Source organism: Triturus cristatus, chromosome 4_1, assembly GCF_964204655.1.
Source record: "Triturus cristatus chromosome 4_1, aTriCri1.1, whole genome shotgun sequence".
In the NCBI taxonomy this organism is placed as follows: domain Eukaryota; kingdom Metazoa; phylum Chordata; class Amphibia; order Caudata; family Salamandridae; genus Triturus; species Triturus cristatus.
The window spans coordinates 108,911,341-108,932,972 of NC_140585.1; the positions used below are offsets into that span (position 1 = coordinate 108,911,341).

The 21,632-nt window shown below is 44.0% G+C and overlaps 16 non-coding genes across 16 annotated transcripts; 13 read left to right on the plus strand and 3 right to left on the minus strand.

Annotated features, from left to right (window-relative positions):
• Positions 1–47: 47 nt before the first annotated feature.
• On the minus strand, positions 48–119 carry TRNAA-CGC (transfer RNA alanine (anticodon CGC)). Its single transcript has one exon. It is a non-coding gene; the product is annotated as a tRNA-Ala (tRNA).
• Positions 120–1,331: 1,212 nt separating this feature from the next.
• Positions 1,332–1,404, plus strand: TRNAM-CAU (transfer RNA methionine (anticodon CAU)). The gene has a single exon. It is a non-coding gene; the product is annotated as a tRNA-Met (tRNA).
• Positions 1,405–2,887: 1,483 nt separating this feature from the next.
• Positions 2,888–2,960, plus strand: TRNAM-CAU (transfer RNA methionine (anticodon CAU)). Its single transcript has one exon. It is a non-coding gene; the product is annotated as a tRNA-Met (tRNA).
• Positions 2,961–4,443: 1,483 nt separating this feature from the next.
• TRNAM-CAU (transfer RNA methionine (anticodon CAU)) lies at positions 4,444–4,516 on the plus strand. The gene has a single exon. It is a non-coding gene; the product is annotated as a tRNA-Met (tRNA).
• A 1,483-nt stretch (positions 4,517–5,999) lies between these two features.
• TRNAM-CAU (transfer RNA methionine (anticodon CAU)) lies at positions 6,000–6,072 on the plus strand. The gene has a single exon. It is a non-coding gene; the product is annotated as a tRNA-Met (tRNA).
• A 199-nt stretch (positions 6,073–6,271) lies between these two features.
• Positions 6,272–6,343, minus strand: TRNAA-CGC (transfer RNA alanine (anticodon CGC)). The gene has a single exon. It is a non-coding gene; the product is annotated as a tRNA-Ala (tRNA).
• Positions 6,344–7,555: 1,212 nt separating this feature from the next.
• On the plus strand, positions 7,556–7,628 carry TRNAM-CAU (transfer RNA methionine (anticodon CAU)). Its single transcript has one exon. It is a non-coding gene; the product is annotated as a tRNA-Met (tRNA).
• Positions 7,629–9,111: 1,483 nt separating this feature from the next.
• Positions 9,112–9,184, plus strand: TRNAM-CAU (transfer RNA methionine (anticodon CAU)). Its single transcript has one exon. It is a non-coding gene; the product is annotated as a tRNA-Met (tRNA).
• Positions 9,185–10,667: 1,483 nt separating this feature from the next.
• Positions 10,668–10,740, plus strand: TRNAM-CAU (transfer RNA methionine (anticodon CAU)). Its single transcript has one exon. It is a non-coding gene; the product is annotated as a tRNA-Met (tRNA).
• Positions 10,741–12,223: 1,483 nt separating this feature from the next.
• TRNAM-CAU (transfer RNA methionine (anticodon CAU)) lies at positions 12,224–12,296 on the plus strand. Its single transcript has one exon. It is a non-coding gene; the product is annotated as a tRNA-Met (tRNA).
• Positions 12,297–13,779: 1,483 nt separating this feature from the next.
• TRNAM-CAU (transfer RNA methionine (anticodon CAU)) lies at positions 13,780–13,852 on the plus strand. Its single transcript has one exon. It is a non-coding gene; the product is annotated as a tRNA-Met (tRNA).
• Positions 13,853–14,051: 199 nt separating this feature from the next.
• On the minus strand, positions 14,052–14,123 carry TRNAA-CGC (transfer RNA alanine (anticodon CGC)). Its single transcript has one exon. It is a non-coding gene; the product is annotated as a tRNA-Ala (tRNA).
• A 1,212-nt stretch (positions 14,124–15,335) lies between these two features.
• Positions 15,336–15,408, plus strand: TRNAM-CAU (transfer RNA methionine (anticodon CAU)). Its single transcript has one exon. It is a non-coding gene; the product is annotated as a tRNA-Met (tRNA).
• Positions 15,409–16,891: 1,483 nt separating this feature from the next.
• Positions 16,892–16,964, plus strand: TRNAM-CAU (transfer RNA methionine (anticodon CAU)). Its single transcript has one exon. It is a non-coding gene; the product is annotated as a tRNA-Met (tRNA).
• A 1,483-nt stretch (positions 16,965–18,447) lies between these two features.
• TRNAM-CAU (transfer RNA methionine (anticodon CAU)) lies at positions 18,448–18,520 on the plus strand. The gene has a single exon. It is a non-coding gene; the product is annotated as a tRNA-Met (tRNA).
• A 3,039-nt stretch (positions 18,521–21,559) lies between these two features.
• On the plus strand, positions 21,560–21,632 carry TRNAM-CAU (transfer RNA methionine (anticodon CAU)). The gene has a single exon. It is a non-coding gene; the product is annotated as a tRNA-Met (tRNA).

The following is a 21,632-nucleotide window of genomic DNA, read 5'->3' on the forward strand; positions in this document are numbered from 1 at the left end:
GCAGGCTAGCCTTCTGGAAAAAAGCCAAGATAAGGAACAGAGGCTCCTGGAGATGCCGGGGATTGAACCCGGGACCTCATACATGCGAAGCATGCGCTCTACCACTGAGCTACATCCCCACTTTTGCACTCGAGCTGTTTGATGGATGCAAGGAGTCCCTGAAACCCAGGGACTGCAAAGTCTCGATCATAATCAATGGAAGGTATTGTTTGAATAAAAGTGAAAGATATGGAAATCGAAGCACAAAATCCTTCGAGCCAGATTTGAACCAGCGACCTAAGGATGTCTGACTTTATGCTACAGTCCTCCGCTCTACCAACTGAGCTATCGAAGGAGTGGCTGAAGTATCTTTCAGCGCTGTAATTATCTCTCGCTCAAGAAAGGTTGTGGGGGTGGGGATCAGGAGCAGATCGATGAAAATCATGAACATTACCTGCAGCTCCCTCTCAAAGTCACCAGTTCTTAGAGCACACTGTAAGGTACGTCTTATCACCCCAAAGGAGGATTTCAGACCAAAGTTCATGTTCTGTCTTGGCTTGGGGATAAGCAGGGGTGCTCCAAATTTCAATTTTACAGAAAGGAAAGGAACTTTGATACAAAGACCTTGGGCAGCATTGGTGGCAAATGGATGGCTGCGCGGAACCATGAAAGAAATGACAGAAAGTTATGGGAGTCATTACTAAGCACCCAGCATCAAGAACGTGCATTTTGGATGCATTTTCAAAAGGAAAGAGAACGGAAAAATCTGTAGATTGAAGGTGATTGAGATAAACAAAATATTCCGTTTTTCTAAAAGCTACTGTAAAGAGTCTTTGGTTTAGAAGAAGAACCCTTACCAATGATCAAGAGAGATGCGACAGATTTCTATCATCAAAGCATTATGGTTGTCAAGATGAATCATCACTTTGATGTCTTCAACAAGTAGGATTCTTTTGATCTATAATCATCAAAAATGAGATAGCCCCATTTCATGGGATTTTTCAAGGCAAACGTCTGACAGATTAAGCGGGGTCCTCTTCCCGGTTGGAGGACATATCTCTTCCTTCATCATGATGCCAGCCTAGCTTTCTGCCCAAAATCCAAGGTAAGCATGGCAAAAGTCTGGAGATGCCGGGGATTGAACCCGGGGCCTCATACATGCAAAGCATGCGCTCTACCACTGAGCTACATCCCCACTTCTGCAAGATTTGACTGTATGATTGGAAACCCTGCATTGAACCGACGGCCACATCACCCCATTCGACTCTGCAGTATACAATGTCAGTCAGGAAAATCCTTCAGCCTTGTACCTGGATGATCTTCATGGTCTTATGTACAGATGCCTATATACAGCCTTCTTAGCGCAGTAGGCAGCGCGTCAGTCTCATAATCTGAAGGTCCTGAGTTCGATCCTCAGAGAGGGCATTTATTTCCTTCTTTTGGAATGCAAAATTCTCCGATTTTCTTGAAATGCGCAAACTATGCCTAGTTCAAAGATTTTTCCAAAGCAAATGTCTGACTATTTAAGTGGGGCTCTCACCCCAACTGCATGACAAACTTCTTCTTTCTGCATGATGGCAGGCTAGCCTTCTGGAAAAAAGCCAAGATAAGGAACAGAGGCTCCTGGAGATGCCGGGGATTGAACCCGGGACCTCATACATGCAAAACATGCGCTCTACCACTGAGCTACATCCCCACTTTTGCACTCGAGCTGTTTGATGGATGCAAGGAATCCCTGAAACCCAGGGACTGCAAAGTCTCGATCATAATCAATGGAAGGTATTGTTTGAATAAAAGTGAAAGATATGGAAATCGAAGCACAAAATCCTTCGAGCCTGATTTGAACCAGCGACCTAAGGATGTCTGACTTTATGCTACAGTCCTCCGCTCTACCAACTGAGCTATCGAAGGAGTGGCTGAAGTATCTTTCAGCGCTGTAATTATCTCTCGCTCAAGAAAGGTTGTGGGGGTGGGGATCAGGAGCAGATCGATGAAAATCATTAACATTACCTGCAGCTCCCTCTCAAAGTCACCAGTTCTTAGAGCACACTGTAAGGTACGTCTTATCACCCCAAAGGAGGATTTCAGACCAAAGTTCATGTTCTGTCTTGGCTTGGGGATAAGCAGGGGTGCTCCAAATTTCAATTTTACAGAAAGGAAAGGAACTTTGATACAAAGACCTTGGGCAGCATTGGTGGCAAATGGATGGCTGCGCGGAACCATGAAAGAAATGACAGAAAGTTATGGGAGTCATTACTAAGCACCCAGCATCAAGAACGTGCATTTTGGATGCATTTTCAAAAGGAAAGAGAACGGAAAAATCTGTAGATTGAAGGTGATTGAGATAAACAAAATATTCCGTTTTTCTAAAAGCTACTGTAAAGAGTCTTTGGTTTAGAAGAAGAACCCTTACCAATGATCAAGAGAGATGCGACAGATTTCTATCATCAAAGCATTATGGTTGTCAAGATGAATCATCACTTTGATGTCTTCAACAAGTAGGATTCTTTTGATCTATAATCATCAAAAATGAGATAGCCCCATTTCATGGGATTTTTCAAGGCAAACGTCTGACAGATTAAGCGGGGTCCTCTTCCCGGTTGGAGGACATATCTCTTCCTTCATCATGATGCCAGCCTAGCTTTCTGCCCAAAATCCAAGGTAAGCATGGCAAAAGTCTGGAGATGCCGGGGATTGAACCCGGGGCCTCATACATGCAAAGCATGCGCTCTACCACTGAGCTACATCCCCACTTCTGCAAGATTTGACTGTATGATTGGAAACCCTGCATTGAACCGACGGCCACATCACCCCATTCGACTCTGCAGTATACAATGTCAGTCAGGAAAATCCTTCAGCCTTGTACCTGGATGATCTTCATGGTCTTATGTACAGATGCCTATATACAGCCTTCTTAGCGCAGTAGGCAGCGCGTCAGTCTCATAATCTGAAGGTCCTGAGTTCGATCCTCAGAGAGGGCATTTATTTCCTTCTTTTGGAATGCAAAATTCTGCGATTTTCTTGAAATGCGCAAACTATGCCTAGTTCAAAGATTTTTCCAAAGCAAATGTCTGACTATTTAAGTGGGGCTCTCACCCCAACTGCATGACAAACTTCTTCTTTCTGCATGATGGCAGGCTAGCCTTCTGGAAAAAAGCCAAGATAAGGAACAGAGGCTCCTGGAGATGCCGGGGATTGAACCCGGGACCTCATACATGCAAAACATGCGCTCTACCACTGAGCTACATCCCCACTTTTGCACTTGAGCTGTTTGATGGATGCAAGGAATCCCTGAAACCCAGGGACTGCAAAGTCTCGATCATAATCAATGGAAGGTATTGTTTGAATAAAAGTGAAAGATATGGAAATCGAAGCACAAAATCCTTCGAGCCTGATTTGAACCAGCGACCTAAGGATGTCTGACTTTATGCTACAGTCCTCCGCTCTACCAACTGAGCTATCGAAGGAGTGGCTGAAGTATCTTTCAGCGCTGTAATTATCTCTCGCTCAAGAAAGGTTGTGGGGGTGGGGATCAGGAGCAGATCGATGAAAATCATTAACATTACCTGCAGCTCCCTCTCAAAGTCACCAGTTCTTAGAGCACACTGTAAGGTACGTCTTATCACCCCAAAGGAGGATTTCAGACCAAAGTTCATGTTCTGTCTTGGCTTGGGGATAAGCAGGGGTGCTCCAAATTTCAATTTTACAGAAAGGAAAGGAACTTTGATACAAAGACCTTGGGCAGCATTGGTGGCAAATGGATGGCTGCGCGGAACCATGAAAGAAATGACAGAAAGTTATGGGAGTCATTACTAAGCACCCAGCATCAAGAACGTGCATTTTGGATGCATTTTCAAAAGGAAAGAGAACGGAAAAATCTGTAGATTGAAGGTGATTGAGATAAACAAAATATTCCGTTTTTCTAAAAGCTACTGTAAAGAGTCTTTGGTTTAGAAGAAGAACCCTTACCAATGATCAAGAGAGATGCGACAGATTTCTATCATCAAAGCATTATGGTTGTCAAGATGAATCATCACTTTGATGTCTTCAACAAGTAGGATTCTTTTGATCTATAATCATCAAAAATGAGATAGCCCCATTTCATGGGATTTTTCAAGGCAAACGTCTGACAGATTAAGCGGGGTCCTCATCCCGGTTGGAGGACATATCTCTTCCTTCATCATGATGCCAGCCTAGCTTTCTGCCCAAAATCCAAGGTAAGCATGGCAAAAGTCTGGAGATGCCGGGGATTGAACCCGGGGCCTCATACATGCAAAGCATGCGCTCTACCACTGAGCTACATCCCCACTTCTGCAAGATTTGACTGTATGATTGGAAACCCTGCATTGAACCGACGGCCACATCACCCCATTCGACTCTGCAGTATACAATGTCAGTCAGGAAAATCCTTCAGCCTTGTACCTGAATGATCTTCATGGTCTTATGTACAGATGCCTATATACAGCCTTCTTAGCGCAGTAGGCAGCGCGTCAGTCTCATAATCTGAAGGTCCTGAGTTCGATCCTCAGAGAGGGCATTTATTTCCTTCTTTTGGAATGCAAAATTCTCCGATTTTCTTGAAATGCGCAAACTATGCCTAGTTCAAAGATTTTTCCAAAGCAAATGTCTGACTATTTAAGTGGGGCTCTCACCCCAACTGCATGACAAACTTCTTCTTTCTGCATGATGGCAGGCTAGCCTTCTGGAAAAAAGCCAAGATAAGGAACAGAGGCTCCTGGAGATGCCGGGGATTGAACCCGGGACCTCATACATGCAAAACATGCGCTCTACCACTGAGCTACATCCCCACTTTTGCACTTGAGCTGTTTGATGGATGCAAGGAATCCCTGAAACCCAGGGACTGCAAAGTCTCGATCATAATCAATGGAAGGTATTGTTTGAATAAAAGTGAAAGATATGGAAATCGAAGCACAAAATCCTTCGAGCCTGATTTGAACCAGCGACCTAAGGATGTCTGACTTTATGCTACAGTCCTCCGCTCTACCAACTGAGCTATCGAAGGAGTGGCTGAAGTATCTTTCAGCGCTGTAATTATCTCTCGCTCAAGAAAGGTTGTGGGGGTGGGGATCAGGAGCAGATCGATGAAAATCATTAACATTACCTGCAGCTCCCTCTCAAAGTCACCAGTTCTTAGAGCACACTGTAAGGTACGTCTTATCACCCCAAAGGAGGATTTCAGACCAAAGTTCATGTTCTGTCTTGGCTTGGGGATAAGCAGGGGTGCTCCAAATTTCAATTTTACAGAAAGGAAAGGAACTTTGATACAAAGACCTTGGGCAGCATTGGTGGCAAATGGATGGCTGCGCGGAACCATGAAAGAAATGACAGAAAGTTATGGGAGTCATTACTAAGCACCCAGCATCAAGAACGTGCATTTTGGATGCATTTTCAAAAGGAAAGAGAACGGAAAAATCTGTAGATTGAAGGTGATTGAGATAAACAAAATATTCCGTTTTTCTAAAAGCTACTGTAAAGAGTCTTTGGTTTAGAAGAAGAACCCTTACCAATGATCAAGAGAGATGCGACAGATTTCTATCATCAAAGCATTATGGTTGTCAAGATGAATCATCACTTTGATGTCTTCAACAAGTAGGATTCTTTTGATCTATAATCATCAAAAATGAGATAGCCCCATTTCATGGGATTTTTCAAGGCAAACGTCTGACAGATTAAGCAGGGTCCTCATCCCTGTTGGAGGACATATCTCTTCCTTCATCATGATGCCAGCCTAGCTTTCTGCCCAAAATCCAAGGTAAGCATGGCAAAAGTCTGGAGATGCCGGGGATTGAACCCGGGGCCTGATACATGCAAAGCATGCGCTCTACCACTGAGCTACATCCCCACTTCTGCAAAATTTGACTGTATGATTGGAAACCCTGCATTGAACCGACGGCCACATCACCCCATTTGACTCTGCAGTATACAATGTCAGTCAGGAAAAAACTTCAGCCTTGTACCTGGATGATCTTCATGGTCTTATGTACAGATTCCTATATACAGCCTTCTTAGCGCAGTAGGCAGCGCGTCAGTCTCATAATCTGAAGGTCCTGAGTTCGATCCTCAGAGAGGGCATTTATTTCCTTCTTTTGGAATGCAAAATTCTCCGATTTTCTTGAAATGCGCAAACTATGCCTAGTTCAAAGATTTTTCCAAAGCAAATGTCTGACTATTTAAGTGGGGCTCTCACCCCAACTGCATGACAAACTTCTTCTTTCTGCATGATGGCAGGCTAGCCTTCTGGAAAAAAGCCAAGATAAGGAACAGAGGCTCCTGGAGATGCCGGGGATTGAACCCGGGACCTCATACATGCGAAGCATGCGCTCTACCACTGAGCTACATCCCCACTTTTGCACTCGAGCTGTTTGATGGATGCAAGGAGTCCCTGAAACCCAGGGACTGCAAAGTCTCGATCATAATCAATGGAAGGTATTGTTTGAATAAAAGTGAAAGATATGGAAATCGAAGCACAAAATCCTTCGAGCCAGATTTGAACCAGCGACCTAAGGATGTCTGACTTTATGCTACAGTCCTCCGCTCTACCAACTGAGCTATCGAAGGAGTGGCTGAAGTATCTTTCAGCGCTGTAATTATCTCTCGCTCAAGAAAGGTTGTGGGGGTGGGGATCAGGAGCAGATCGATGAAAATCATGAACATTACCTGCAGCTCCCTCTCAAAGTCACCAGTTCTTAGAGCACACTGTAAGGTACGTCTTATCACCCCAAAGGAGGATTTCAGACCAAAGTTCATGTTCTGTCTTGGCTTGGGGATAAGCAGGGGTGCTCCAAATTTCAATTTTACAGAAAGGAAAGGAACTTTGATACAAAGACCTTGGGCAGCATTGGTGGCAAATGGATGGCTGCGCGGAACCATGAAAGAAATGACAGAAAGTTATGGGAGTCATTACTAAGCACCCAGCATCAAGAACGTGCATTTTGGATGCATTTTCAAAAGGAAAGAGAACGGAAAAATCTGTAGATTGAAGGTGATTGAGATAAACAAAATATTCCGTTTTTCTAAAAGCTACTGTAAAGAGTCTTTGGTTTAGAAGAAGAACCCTTACCAATGATCAAGAGAGATGCGACAGATTTCTATCATCAAAGCATTATGGTTGTCAAGATGAATCATCACTTTGATGTCTTCAACAAGTAGGATTCTTTTGATCTATAATCATCAAAAATGAGATAGCCCCATTTCATGGGATTTTTCAAGGCAAACGTCTGACAGATTAAGCGGGGTCCTCTTCCCGGTTGGAGGACATATCTCTTCCTTCATCATGATGCCAGCCTAGCTTTCTGCCCAAAATCCAAGGTAAGCATGGCAAAAGTCTGGAGATGCCGGGGATTGAACCCGGGGCCTCATACATGCAAAGCATGCGCTCTACCACTGAGCTACATCCCCACTTCTGCAAGATTTGACTGTATGATTGGAAACCCTGCATTGAACCGACGGCCACATCACCCCATTCGACTCTGCAGTATACAATGTCAGTCAGGAAAATCCTTCAGCCTTGTACCTGGATGATCTTCATGGTCTTATGTACAGATGCCTATATACAGCCTTCTTAGCGCAGTAGGCAGCGCGTCAGTCTCATAATCTGAAGGTCCTGAGTTCGATCCTCAGAGAGGGCATTTATTTCCTTCTTTTGGAATGCAAAATTCTCCGATTTTCTTGAAATGCGCAAACTATGCCTAGTTCAAAGATTTTTCCAAAGCAAATGTCTGACTATTTAAGTGGGGCTCTCACCCCAACTGCATGACAAACTTCTTCTTTCTGCATGATGGCAGGCTAGCCTTCTGGAAAAAAGCCAAGATAAGGAACAGAGGCTCCTGGAGATGCCGGGGATTGAACCCGGGACCTCATACATGCAAAACATGCGCTCTACCACTGAGCTACATCCCCACTTTTGCACTCGAGCTGTTTGATGGATGCAAGGAATCCCTGAAACCCAGGGACTGCAAAGTCTCGATCATAATCAATGGAAGGTATTGTTTGAATAAAAGTGAAAGATATGGAAATCGAAGCACAAAATCCTTCGAGCCTGATTTGAACCAGCGACCTAAGGATGTCTGACTTTATGCTACAGTCCTCCGCTCTACCAACTGAGCTATCGAAGGAGTGGCTGAAGTATCTTTCAGCGCTGTAATTATCTCTCGCTCAAGAAAGGTTGTGGGGGTGGGGATCAGGAGCAGATCGATGAAAATCATTAACATTACCTGCAGCTCCCTCTCAAAGTCACCAGTTCTTAGAGCACACTGTAAGGTACGTCTTATCACCCCAAAGGAGGATTTCAGACCAAAGTTCATGTTCTGTCTTGGCTTGGGGATAAGCAGGGGTGCTCCAAATTTCAATTTTACAGAAAGGAAAGGAACTTTGATACAAAGACCTTGGGCAGCATTGGTGGCAAATGGATGGCTGCGCGGAACCATGAAAGAAATGACAGAAAGTTATGGGAGTCATTACTAAGCACCCAGCATCAAGAACGTGCATTTTGGATGCATTTTCAAAAGGAAAGAGAACGGAAAAATCTGTAGATTGAAGGTGATTGAGATAAACAAAATATTCCGTTTTTCTAAAAGCTACTGTAAAGAGTCTTTGGTTTAGAAGAAGAACCCTTACCAATGATCAAGAGAGATGCGACAGATTTCTATCATCAAAGCATTATGGTTGTCAAGATGAATCATCACTTTGATGTCTTCAACAAGTAGGATTCTTTTGATCTATAATCATCAAAAATGAGATAGCCCCATTTCATGGGATTTTTCAAGGCAAACGTCTGACAGATTAAGCGGGGTCCTCTTCCCGGTTGGAGGACATATCTCTTCCTTCATCATGATGCCAGCCTAGCTTTCTGCCCAAAATCCAAGGTAAGCATGGCAAAAGTCTGGAGATGCCGGGGATTGAACCCGGGGCCTCATACATGCAAAGCATGCGCTCTACCACTGAGCTACATCCCCACTTCTGCAAGATTTGACTGTATGATTGGAAACCCTGCATTGAACCGACGGCCACATCACCCCATTCGACTCTGCAGTATACAATGTCAGTCAGGAAAATCCTTCAGCCTTGTACCTGGATGATCTTCATGGTCTTATGTACAGATGCCTATATACAGCCTTCTTAGCGCAGTAGGCAGCGCGTCAGTCTCATAATCTGAAGGTCCTGAGTTCGATCCTCAGAGAGGGCATTTATTTCCTTCTTTTGGAATGCAAAATTCTGCGATTTTCTTGAAATGCGCAAACTATGCCTAGTTCAAAGATTTTTCCAAAGCAAATGTCTGACTATTTAAGTGGGGCTCTCACCCCAACTGCATGACAAACTTCTTCTTTCTGCATGATGGCAGGCTAGCCTTCTGGAAAAAAGCCAAGATAAGGAACAGAGGCTCCTGGAGATGCCGGGGATTGAACCCGGGACCTCATACATGCAAAACATGCGCTCTACCACTGAGCTACATCCCCACTTTTGCACTTGAGCTGTTTGATGGATGCAAGGAATCCCTGAAACCCAGGGACTGCAAAGTCTCGATCATAATCAATGGAAGGTATTGTTTGAATAAAAGTGAAAGATATGGAAATCGAAGCACAAAATCCTTCGAGCCTGATTTGAACCAGCGACCTAAGGATGTCTGACTTTATGCTACAGTCCTCCGCTCTACCAACTGAGCTATCGAAGGAGTGGCTGAAGTATCTTTCAGCGCTGTAATTATCTCTCGCTCAAGAAAGGTTGTGGGGGTGGGGATCAGGAGCAGATCGATGAAAATCATTAACATTACCTGCAGCTCCCTCTCAAAGTCACCAGTTCTTAGAGCACACTGTAAGGTACGTCTTATCACCCCAAAGGAGGATTTCAGACCAAAGTTCATGTTCTGTCTTGGCTTGGGGATAAGCAGGGGTGCTCCAAATTTCAATTTTACAGAAAGGAAAGGAACTTTGATACAAAGACCTTGGGCAGCATTGGTGGCAAATGGATGGCTGCGCGGAACCATGAAAGAAATGACAGAAAGTTATGGGAGTCATTACTAAGCACCCAGCATCAAGAACGTGCATTTTGGATGCATTTTCAAAAGGAAAGAGAACGGAAAAATCTGTAGATTGAAGGTGATTGAGATAAACAAAATATTCCGTTTTTCTAAAAGCTACTGTAAAGAGTCTTTGGTTTAGAAGAAGAACCCTTACCAATGATCAAGAGAGATGCGACAGATTTCTATCATCAAAGCATTATGGTTGTCAAGATGAATCATCACTTTGATGTCTTCAACAAGTAGGATTCTTTTGATCTATAATCATCAAAAATGAGATAGCCCCATTTCATGGGATTTTTCAAGGCAAACGTCTGACAGATTAAGCGGGGTCCTCATCCCGGTTGGAGGACATATCTCTTCCTTCATCATGATGCCAGCCTAGCTTTCTGCCCAAAATCCAAGGTAAGCATGGCAAAAGTCTGGAGATGCCGGGGATTGAACCCGGGGCCTCATACATGCAAAGCATGCGCTCTACCACTGAGCTACATCCCCACTTCTGCAAGATTTGACTGTATGATTGGAAACCCTGCATTGAACCGACGGCCACATCACCCCATTCGACTCTGCAGTATACAATGTCAGTCAGGAAAATCCTTCAGCCTTGTACCTGAATGATCTTCATGGTCTTATGTACAGATGCCTATATACAGCCTTCTTAGCGCAGTAGGCAGCGCGTCAGTCTCATAATCTGAAGGTCCTGAGTTCGATCCTCAGAGAGGGCATTTATTTCCTTCTTTTGGAATGCAAAATTCTCCGATTTTCTTGAAATGCGCAAACTATGCCTAGTTCAAAGATTTTTCCAAAGCAAATGTCTGACTATTTAAGTGGGGCTCTCACCCCAACTGCATGACAAACTTCTTCTTTCTGCATGATGGCAGGCTAGCCTTCTGGAAAAAAGCCAAGATAAGGAACAGAGGCTCCTGGAGATGCCGGGGATTGAACCCGGGACCTCATACATGCAAAACATGCGCTCTACCACTGAGCTACATCCCCACTTTTGCACTTGAGCTGTTTGATGGATGCAAGGAATCCCTGAAACCCAGGGACTGCAAAGTCTCGATCATAATCAATGGAAGGTATTGTTTGAATAAAAGTGAAAGATATGGAAATCGAAGCACAAAATCCTTCGAGCCTGATTTGAACCAGCGACCTAAGGATGTCTGACTTTATGCTACAGTCCTCCGCTCTACCAACTGAGCTATCGAAGGAGTGGCTGAAGTATCTTTCAGCGCTGTAATTATCTCTCGCTCAAGAAAGGTTGTGGGGGTGGGGATCAGGAGCAGATCGATGAAAATCATTAACATTACCTGCAGCTCCCTCTCAAAGTCACCAGTTCTTAGAGCACACTGTAAGGTACGTCTTATCACCCCAAAGGAGGATTTCAGACCAAAGTTCATGTTCTGTCTTGGCTTGGGGATAAGCAGGGGTGCTCCAAATTTCAATTTTACAGAAAGGAAAGGAACTTTGATACAAAGACCTTGGGCAGCATTGGTGGCAAATGGATGGCTGCGCGGAACCATGAAAGAAATGACAGAAAGTTATGGGAGTCATTACTAAGCACCCAGCATCAAGAACGTGCATTTTGGATGCATTTTCAAAAGGAAAGAGAACGGAAAAATCTGTAGATTGAAGGTGATTGAGATAAACAAAATATTCCGTTTTTCTAAAAGCTACTGTAAAGAGTCTTTGGTTTAGAAGAAGAACCCTTACCAATGATCAAGAGAGATGCGACAGATTTCTATCATCAAAGCATTATGGTTGTCAAGATGAATCATCACTTTGATGTCTTCAACAAGTAGGATTCTTTTGATCTATAATCATCAAAAATGAGATAGCCCCATTTCATGGGATTTTTCAAGGCAAACGTCTGACAGATTAAGCGGGGTCCTCATCCCGGTTGGAGGACATATCTCTTCCTTCATCATGATGCCAGCCTAGCTTTCTGCCCAAAATCCAAGGTAAGCATGGCAAAAGTCTGGAGATGCCGGGGATTGAACCCGGGGCCTCATACATGCAAAGCATGCGCTCTACCACTGAGCTACATCCCCACTTCTGCAAGATTTGACTGTATGATTGGAAACCCTGCATTGAACCGACGGCCACATCACCCCATTCGACTCTGCAGTATACAATGTCAGTCAGGAAAATCCTTCAGCCTTGTACCTGAATGATCTTCATGGTCTTATGTACAGATGCCTATATACAGCCTTCTTAGCGCAGTAGGCAGCGCGTCAGTCTCATAATCTGAAGGTCCTGAGTTCGATCCTCAGAGAGGGCATTTATTTCCTTCTTTTGGAATGCAAAATTCTCCGATTTTCTTGAAATGCGCAAACTATGCCTAGTTCAAAGATTTTTCCAAAGCAAATGTCTGACTATTTAAGTGGGGCTCTCACCCCAACTGCATGACAAACTTCTTCTTTCTGCATGATGGCAGGCTAGCCTTCTGGAAAAAAGCCAAGATAAGGAACAGAGGCTCCTGGAGATGCCGGGGATTGAACCCGGGACCTCATACATGCAAAACATGCGCTCTACCACTGAGCTACATCCCCACTTTTGCACTTGAGCTGTTTGATGGATGCAAGGAATCCCTGAAACCCAGGGACTGCAAAGTCTCGATCATAATCAATGGAAGGTATTGTTTGAATAAAAGTGAAAGATATGGAAATCGAAGCACAAAATCCTTCGAGCCTGATTTGAACCAGCGACCTAAGGATGTCTGACTTTATGCTACAGTCCTCCGCTCTACCAACTGAGCTATCGAAGGAGTGGCTGAAGTATCTTTCAGCGCTGTAATTATCTCTCGCTCAAGAAAGGTTGTGGGGGTGGGGATCAGGAGCAGATCGATGAAAATCATTAACATTACCTGCAGCTCCCTCTCAAAGTCACCAGTTCTTAGAGCACACTGTAAGGTACGTCTTATCACCCCAAAGGAGGATTTCAGACCAAAGTTCATGTTCTGTCTTGGCTTGGGGATAAGCAGGGGTGCTCCAAATTTCAATTTTACAGAAAGGAAAGGAACTTTGATACAAAGACCTTGGGCAGCATTGGTGGCAAATGGATGGCTGCGCGGAACCATGAAAGAAATGACAGAAAGTTATGGGAGTCATTACTAAGCACCCAGCATCAAGAACGTGCATTTTGGATGCATTTTCAAAAGGAAAGAGAACGGAAAAATCTGTAGATTGAAGGTGATTGAGATAAACAAAATATTCCGTTTTTCTAAAAGCTACTGTAAAGAGTCTTTGGTTTAGAAGAAGAACCCTTACCAATGATCAAGAGAGATGCGACAGATTTCTATCATCAAAGCATTATGGTTGTCAAGATGAATCATCACTTTGATGTCTTCAACAAGTAGGATTCTTTTGATCTATAATCATCAAAAATGAGATAGCCCCATTTCATGGGATTTTTCAAGGCAAACGTCTGACAGATTAAGCAGGGTCCTCATCCCTGTTGGAGGACATATCTCTTCCTTCATCATGATGCCAGCCTAGCTTTCTGCCCAAAATCCAAGGTAAGCATGGCAAAAGTCTGGAGATGCCGGGGATTGAACCCGGGGCCTGATACATGCAAAGCATGCGCTCTACCACTGAGCTACATCCCCACTTCTGCAAAATTTGACTGTATGATTGGAAACCCTGCATTGAACCGACGGCCACATCACCCCATTTGACTCTGCAGTATACAATGTCAGTCAGGAAAAAACTTCAGCCTTGTACCTGGATGATCTTCATGGTCTTATGTACAGATGCCTATATACAGCCTTCTTAGCGCAGTAGGCAGCGCGTCAGTCTCATAATCTGAAGGTCCTGAGTTCGATCCTCAGAGAGGGCATTTATTTCCTTCTTTTGGAATGCAAAATTCTCCGATTTTCTTGAAATGCGCAAACTATGCCTAGTTCAAAGATTTTTCCAAAGCAAATGTCTGACTATTTAAGTGGGGCTCTCACCCCAACTGCATGACAAACTTCTTCTTTCTGCATGATGGCAGGCTAGCCTTCTGGAAAAAAGCCAAGATAAGGAACAGAGGCTCCTGGAGATGCCGGGGATTGAACCCGGGACCTCATACATGCGAAGCATGCGCTCTACCACTGAGCTACATCCCCACTTTTGCACTCGAGCTGTTTGATGGATGCAAGGAGTCCCTGAAACCCAGGGACTGCAAAGTCTCGATCATAATCAATGGAAGGTATTGTTTGAATAAAAGTGAAAGATATGGAAATCGAAGCACAAAATCCTTCGAGCCAGATTTGAACCAGCGACCTAAGGATGTCTGACTTTATGCTACAGTCCTCCGCTCTACCAACTGAGCTATCGAAGGAGTGGCTGAAGTATCTTTCAGCGCTGTAATTATCTCTCGCTCAAGAAAGGTTGTGGGGGTGGGGATCAGGAGCAGATCGATGAAAATCATGAACATTACCTGCAGCTCCCTCTCAAAGTCACCAGTTCTTAGAGCACACTGTAAGGTACGTCTTATCACCCCAAAGGAGGATTTCAGACCAAAGTTCATGTTCTGTCTTGGCTTGGGGATAAGCAGGGGTGCTCCAAATTTCAATTTTACAGAAAGGAAAGGAACTTTGATACAAAGACCTTGGGCAGCATTGGTGGCAAATGGATGGCTGCGCGGAACCATGAAAGAAATGACAGAAAGTTATGGGAGTCATTACTAAGCACCCAGCATCAAGAACGTGCATTTTGGATGCATTTTCAAAAGGAAAGAGAACGGAAAAATCTGTAGATTGAAGGTGATTGAGATAAACAAAATATTCCATTTTTCTAAAAGCTACTGTAAAGAGTCTTTGGTTTAGAAGAAGAACCCTTACCAATGATCAAGAGAGATGCGACAGATTTCTATCATCAAAGCATTATGGTTGTCAAGATGAATCATCACTTTGATGTCTTCAACAAGTAGGATTCTTTTGATCTATAATCATCAAAAATGAGATAGCCCCATTTCATGGGATTTTTCAAGGCAAACGTCTGACAGATTAAGCGGGGTCCTCTTCCCGGTTGGAGGACATATCTCTTCCTTCATCATGATGCCAGCCTAGCTTTCTGCCCAAAATCCAAGGTAAGCATGGCAAAAGTCTGGAGATGCCGGGGATTGAACCCGGGGCCTCATACATGCAAAGCATGCGCTCTACCACTGAGCTACATCCCCACTTCTGCAAGATTTGACTGTATGATTGGAAACCCTGCATTGAACCGACAGCCACATCACCCCATTCGACTCTGCAGTATACAATGTCAGTCAGGAAAATCCTTCAGCCTTGTACCTGGATGATCTTCATGGTCTTATGTACAGATGCCTATATACAGCCTTCTTAGCGCAGTAGGCAGCGCGTCAGTCTCATAATCTGAAGGTCCTGAGTTCGATCCTCAGAGAGGGCATTTATTTCCTTCTTTTGGAATGCAAAATTCTCCGATTTTCTTGAAATGCGCAAACTATGCCTAGTTCAAAGATTTTTCCAAAGCAAATGTCTGACTATTTAAGTGGGGCTCTCACCCCAACTGCATGACAAACTTCTTCTTTCTGCATGATGGCAGGCTAGCCTTCTGGAAAAAAGCCAAGATAAGGAACAGAGGCTCCTGGAGATGCCGGGGATTGAACCCGGGACCTCATACATGCAAAACATGCGCTCTACCACTGAGCTACATCCCCACTTTTGCACTTGAGCTGTTTGATGGATGCAAGGAATCCCTGAAACCCAGGGACTGCAAAGTCTCGATCATAATCAATGGAAGGTATTGTTTGAATAAAAGTGAAAGATATGGAAATCGAAGCACAAAATCCTTCGAGCCTGATTTGAACCAGCGACCTAAGGATGTCTGACTTTATGCTACAGTCCTCCGCTCTACCAACTGAGCTATCGAAGGAGTGGCTGAAGTATCTTTCAGCGCTGTAATTATCTCTCGCTCAAGAAAGGTTGTGGGGGTGGGGATCAGGAGCAGATCGATGAAAATCATTAACATTACCTGCAGCTCCCTCTCAAAGTCACCAGTTCTTAGAGCACACTGTAAGGTACGTCTTATCACCCCAAAGGAGGATTTCAGACCAAAGTTCATGTTCTGTCTTGGCTTGGGGATAAGCAGGGGTGCTCCAAATTTCAATTTTACAGAAAGGAAAGGAACTTTGATACAAAGACCTTGGGCAGCATTGGTGGCAAATGGATGGCTGCGCGGAACCATGAAAGAAATGACAGAAAGTTATGGGAGTCATTACTAAGCACCCAGCATCAAGAACGTGCATTTTGGATGCATTTTCAAAAGGAAAGAGAACGGAAAAATCTGTAGATTGAAGGTGATTGAGATAAACAAAATATTCCGTTTTTCTAAAAGCTACTGTAAAGAGTCTTTGGTTTAGAAGAAGAACCCTTACCAATGATCAAGAGAGATGCGACAGATTTCTATCATCAAAGCATTATGGTTGTCAAGATGAATCATCACTTTGATGTCTTCAACAAGTAGGATTCTTTTGATCTATAATCATCAAAAATGAGATAGCCCCATTTCATGGGATTTTTCAAGGCAAACGTCTGACAGATTAAGCAGGGTCCTCATCCCTGTTGGAGGACATATCTCTTCCTTCATCATGATGCCAGCCTAGCTTTCTGCCCAAAATCCAAGGTAAGCATGGCAAAAGTCTGGAGATGCCGGGGATTGAACCCGGGGCCTCATACATGCAAAGCATGCGCTCTACCACTGAGCTACATCCCCACTTCTGCAAAATTTGACTGTATGATTGGAAACCCTGCATTGAACCGACGGCCACATCACCCCATTTGACTCTGCAGTATACAATGTCAGTCAGGAAAAAACTTCAGCCTTGTACCTAAATGATCTTCATGGTCTTATGTACAGATGCCTATATACAGCCTTCTTAGCGCAGTAGGCAGCGCGTCAGTCTCATAATCTGAAGGTCCTGAGTTCGATCCTCAGAGAGGGCATTTATTTCCTTCTTTTGGAATGCAAAATTCTCCGATTTTCTTGAAATGCGCAAACTATGCCTAGTTCAAAGATTTTTCCAAAGCAAATGTCTGACTATTTAAGTGGGGCTCTCACCCCAACTGCATGACAAACTTCTTCTTTCTGCATGATGGCAGGCTAGCCTTCTGGAAAAAAGCCAAGATAAGGAACAGAGGCTCCTGGAGATGCCGGGGATTGAACCCGGGACCTCATACATGCAAAACATGCGCTCTACCACTGAGCTACATCCCCACTTTTGCACTTGAGCTGTTTGATGGATGCAAGGAATCCCTGAAACCCAGGGACTGCAAAGTCTCGATCATAATCAATGGAAGGTATTGTTTGAATAAAAGTGAAAGATATGGAAATCGAAGCACAAAATCCTTCGAGCCTGATTTGAACCAGCGACCTAAGGATGTCTGACTTTATGCTACAGTCCTCCGCTCTACCAACTGAGCTATCGAAGGAGTGGCTGAAGTATCTTTCAGCGCTGTAATTATCTCTCGCTCAAGAAAGGTTGTGGGGGTGGGGATCAGGAGCAGATCGATGAAAATCATGAACATTACCTGCAGCTCCCTCTCAAAGTCACCAGTTCTTAGAGCACACTGTAAGGTACGTCTTATCACCCCAAAGGAGGATTTCAGACCAAAGTTCATGTTCTGTCTTGGCTTGGGGATAAGCAGGGGTGCTCCAAATTTCAATTTTACAGAAAGGAAAGGAACTTTGATACAAAGACCTTGGGCAGCATTGGTGGCAAATGGATGGCTGCGCGGAACCATGAAAGAAATGACAGAAAGTTATGGGAGTCATTACTAAGCACCCAGCATCAAGAACGTGCATTTTGGATGCATTTTCAAAAGGAAAGAGAACGGAAAAATCTGTAGATTGAAGGTGATTGAGATAAACAAAATATTCCGTTTTTCTAAAAGCTACTGTAAAGAGTCTTTGGTTTAGAAGAAGAACCCTTACCAATGATCAAGAGAGATGCGACAGATTTCTATCATCAAAGCATTATGGTTGTCAAGATGAATCATCACTTTGATGTCTTCAACAAGTAGGATTCTTTTGATCTATAATCATCAAAAATGAGATAGCCCCATTTCATGGGATTTTTCAAGGCAAACGTCTGACAGATTAAGCGGGGTCCTCTTCCCGGTTGGAGGACATATCTCTTCCTTCATCATGATGCCAGCCTAGCTTTCTGCCCAAAATCCAAGGTAAGCATGGCAAAAGTCTGGAGATGCCGGGGATTGAACCCGGGGCCTCATACATGCAAAGCATGCGCTCTACCACTGAGCTACATCCCCACTTCTGCAAGATTTGACTGTATGATTGGAAACCCTGCATTGAACCGACAGCCACATCACCCCATTCGACTCTGCAGTATACAATGTCAGTCAGGAAAATCCTTCAGCCTTGTACCTGGATGATCTTCATGGTCTTATGTACAGATGCCTATATACAGCCTTCTTAGCGCAGTAGGCAGCGCGTCAGTCTCATAATCTGAAGGTCCTGAGTTCGATCCTCAGAGAGGGCATTTATTTCCTTCTTTTGGAATGCAAAATTCTCCGATTTTCTTGAAATGCGCAAACTATGCCTAGTTCAAAGATTTTTCCAAAGCAAATGTCTGACTATTTAAGTGGGGCTCTCACCCCAACTGCATGACAAACTTCTTCTTTCTGCATGATGGCAGGCTAGCCTTCTGGAAAAAAGCCAAGATAAGGAACAGAGGCTCCTGGAGATGCCGGGGATTGAACCCGGGACCTCATACATGCAAAACATGCGCTCTACCACTGAGCTACATCCCCACTTTTGCACTTGAGCTGTTTGATGGATGCAAGGAATCCCTGAAACCCAGGGACTGCAAAGTCTCGATCATAATCAATGGAAGGTATTGTTTGAATAAAAGTGAAAGATATGGAAATCGAAGCACAAAATCCTTCGAGCCTGATTTGAACCAGCGACCTAAGGATGTCTGACTTTATGCTACAGTCCTCCGCTCTACCAACTGAGCTATCGAAGGAGTGGCTGAAGTATCTTTCAGCGCTGTAATTATCTCTCGCTCAAGAAAGGTTGTGGGGGTGGGGATCAGGAGCAGATCGATGAAAATCATTAACATTACCTGCAGCTCCCTCTCAAAGTCACCAGTTCTTAGAGCACACTGTAAGGTACGTCTTATCACCCCAAAGGAGGATTTCAGACCAAAGTTCATGTTCTGTCTTGGCTTGGGGATAAGCAGGGGTGCTCCAAATTTCAATTTTACAGAAAGGAAAGGAACTTTGATACAAAGACCTTGGGCAGCATTGGTGGCAAATGGATGGCTGCGCGGAACCATGAAATAAATGACAGAAAGTTATGGGAGTCATTACTAAGCACCCAGCATCAAGAACGTGCATTTTGGATGCATTTTCAAAAGGAAAGAGAACGGAAAAATCTGTAGATTGAAGGTGATTGAGATAAACAAAATATTCCGTTTTTCTAAAAGCTACTGTAAAGAGTCTTTGGTTTAGAAGAAGAACCCTTACCAATGATCAAGAGAGATGCGACAGATTTCTATCATCAAAGCATTATGGTTGTCAAGATGAATCATCACTTTGATGTCTTCAACAAGTAGGATTCTTTTGATCTATAATCATCAAAAATGAGATAGCCCCATTTCATGGGATTTTTCAAGGCAAACGTCTGACAGATTAAGCGGGGTCCTCATCCCGGTTGGAGGACATATCTCTTCCTTCATCATGATGCCAGCCTAGCTTTCTGCCCAAAATCCAAGGTAAGCATGGCAAAAGTCTGGAGATGCCGGGGATTGAACCCGGGGCCTCATACATGCAAAGCATGCGCTCTACCACTGAGCTACGTCCCCACTTCTGCAAGATTTGACTGTATGATTGGAAACCCTGCATTGAACCGACGGCCACATCACCCCATTCGACTCTGCAGTATACAATGTCAGTCAGGAAAATCCTTCAGCCTTGTACCTGAATGATCTTCATGGTCTTATGTACAGATGCCTATATACAGCCTTCTTAGCGCAGTAGGCAGCGCGTCAGTCTCATAATCTGAAGGTCCTGAATTCGATCCTCAGAGAGGGCATTTATTTCCTTCTTTTGGAATGCAAAATTCTCCGATTTTCTTGAAATGCGCAAACTATGCCTAGTTCAAGGATTTTTCCAAAGCAAATGTCTGACTATTTAAGTGGGGCTCTCACCCCAACTGCATGACAAACTTCTTCTTTCTGCATGATGGCAGGCTAGCCTTCTGGAAAAAAGCCAAGATAAGGAACAGAGGCTCCTGGAGATGCCGGGGATTGAACCCGGGACCTCATACATGCAAAACATGCGCTCTACCACTGAGCTACATCCCCACTTTTGCACTTGAGCTGTTTGATGGATGCAAGGAATCCCTGAAACCCAGGGACTGCAAAGTCTCGATCATAATCAATGGAAGGTATTGTTTGAATAAAAGTGAAAGATATGGAAATCGAAGCACAAAATCCTTCGAGCCTGATTTGAACCAGCGACCTAAGGATGTCTGACTTTATGCTACAGTCCTCCGCTCTACCAACTGAGCTATCGAAGGAGTGGCTGAAGTATCTTTCAGCGCTGTAATTATCTCTCGCTCAAGAAAGGTTGTGGGGGTGGGGATCAGGAGCAGATCGATGAAAATCATTAACATTACCTGCAGCTCCCTCTCAAAGTCACCAGTTCTTAGAGCACACTGTAAGGTACGTCTTATCACCCCAAAGGAGGATTTCAGACCAAAGTTCATGTTCTGTCTTGGCTTGGGGATAAGCAGGGGTGCTCCAAATTTCAATTTTACAGAAAGGAAAGGAACTTTGATACAAAGACCTTGGGCAGCATTGGTGGCAAATGGATGGCTGCGCGGAACCATGAAAGAAATGACAGAAAGTTATGGGAGTCATTACTAAGCACCCAGCATCAAGAACGTGCATTTTGGATGCATTTTCAAAAGGAAAGAGAACGGAAAAATCTGTAGATTGAAGGTGATTGAGATAAACAAAATATTCCGTTTTTCTAAAAGCTACTGTAAAGAGTCTTTGGTTTAGAAGAAGAACCCTTACCAATGATCAAGAGAGATGCGACAGATTTCTATCATCAAAGCATTATGGTTGTCAAGATGAATCATCACTTTGATGTCTTCAACAAGTAGGATTCTTTTGATCTATAATCATCAAAAATGAGATAGCCCCATTTCATGGGATTTTTCAAGGCAAACGTCTGACAGATTAAGCAGGGTCCTCATCCCTGTTGGAGGACATATCTCTTCCTTCATCATGATGCCAGCCTAGCTTTCTGCCCAAAATCCAAGGTAAGCATGGCAAAAGTCTGGAGATGCCGGGGATTGAACCCGGGGCCTCATACATGCAAAGCATGCGCTCTACCACTGAGCTACATCCCCACTTCTGCAAAATTTGACTGTATGATTGGAAACCCTGCATTGAACCGACGGCCACATCACCCCATTTGACTCTGCAGTATACAATGTCAGTCAGGAAAAAACTTCAGCCTTGTACCTGGATGATCTTCATGGTCTTATGTACAGATGCCTATATACAGCCTTCTTAGCGCAGTAGGCAGCGCGTCAGTCTCATAATCTGAAGGTCCTGAGTTCGATCCTCAGAGAGGGCA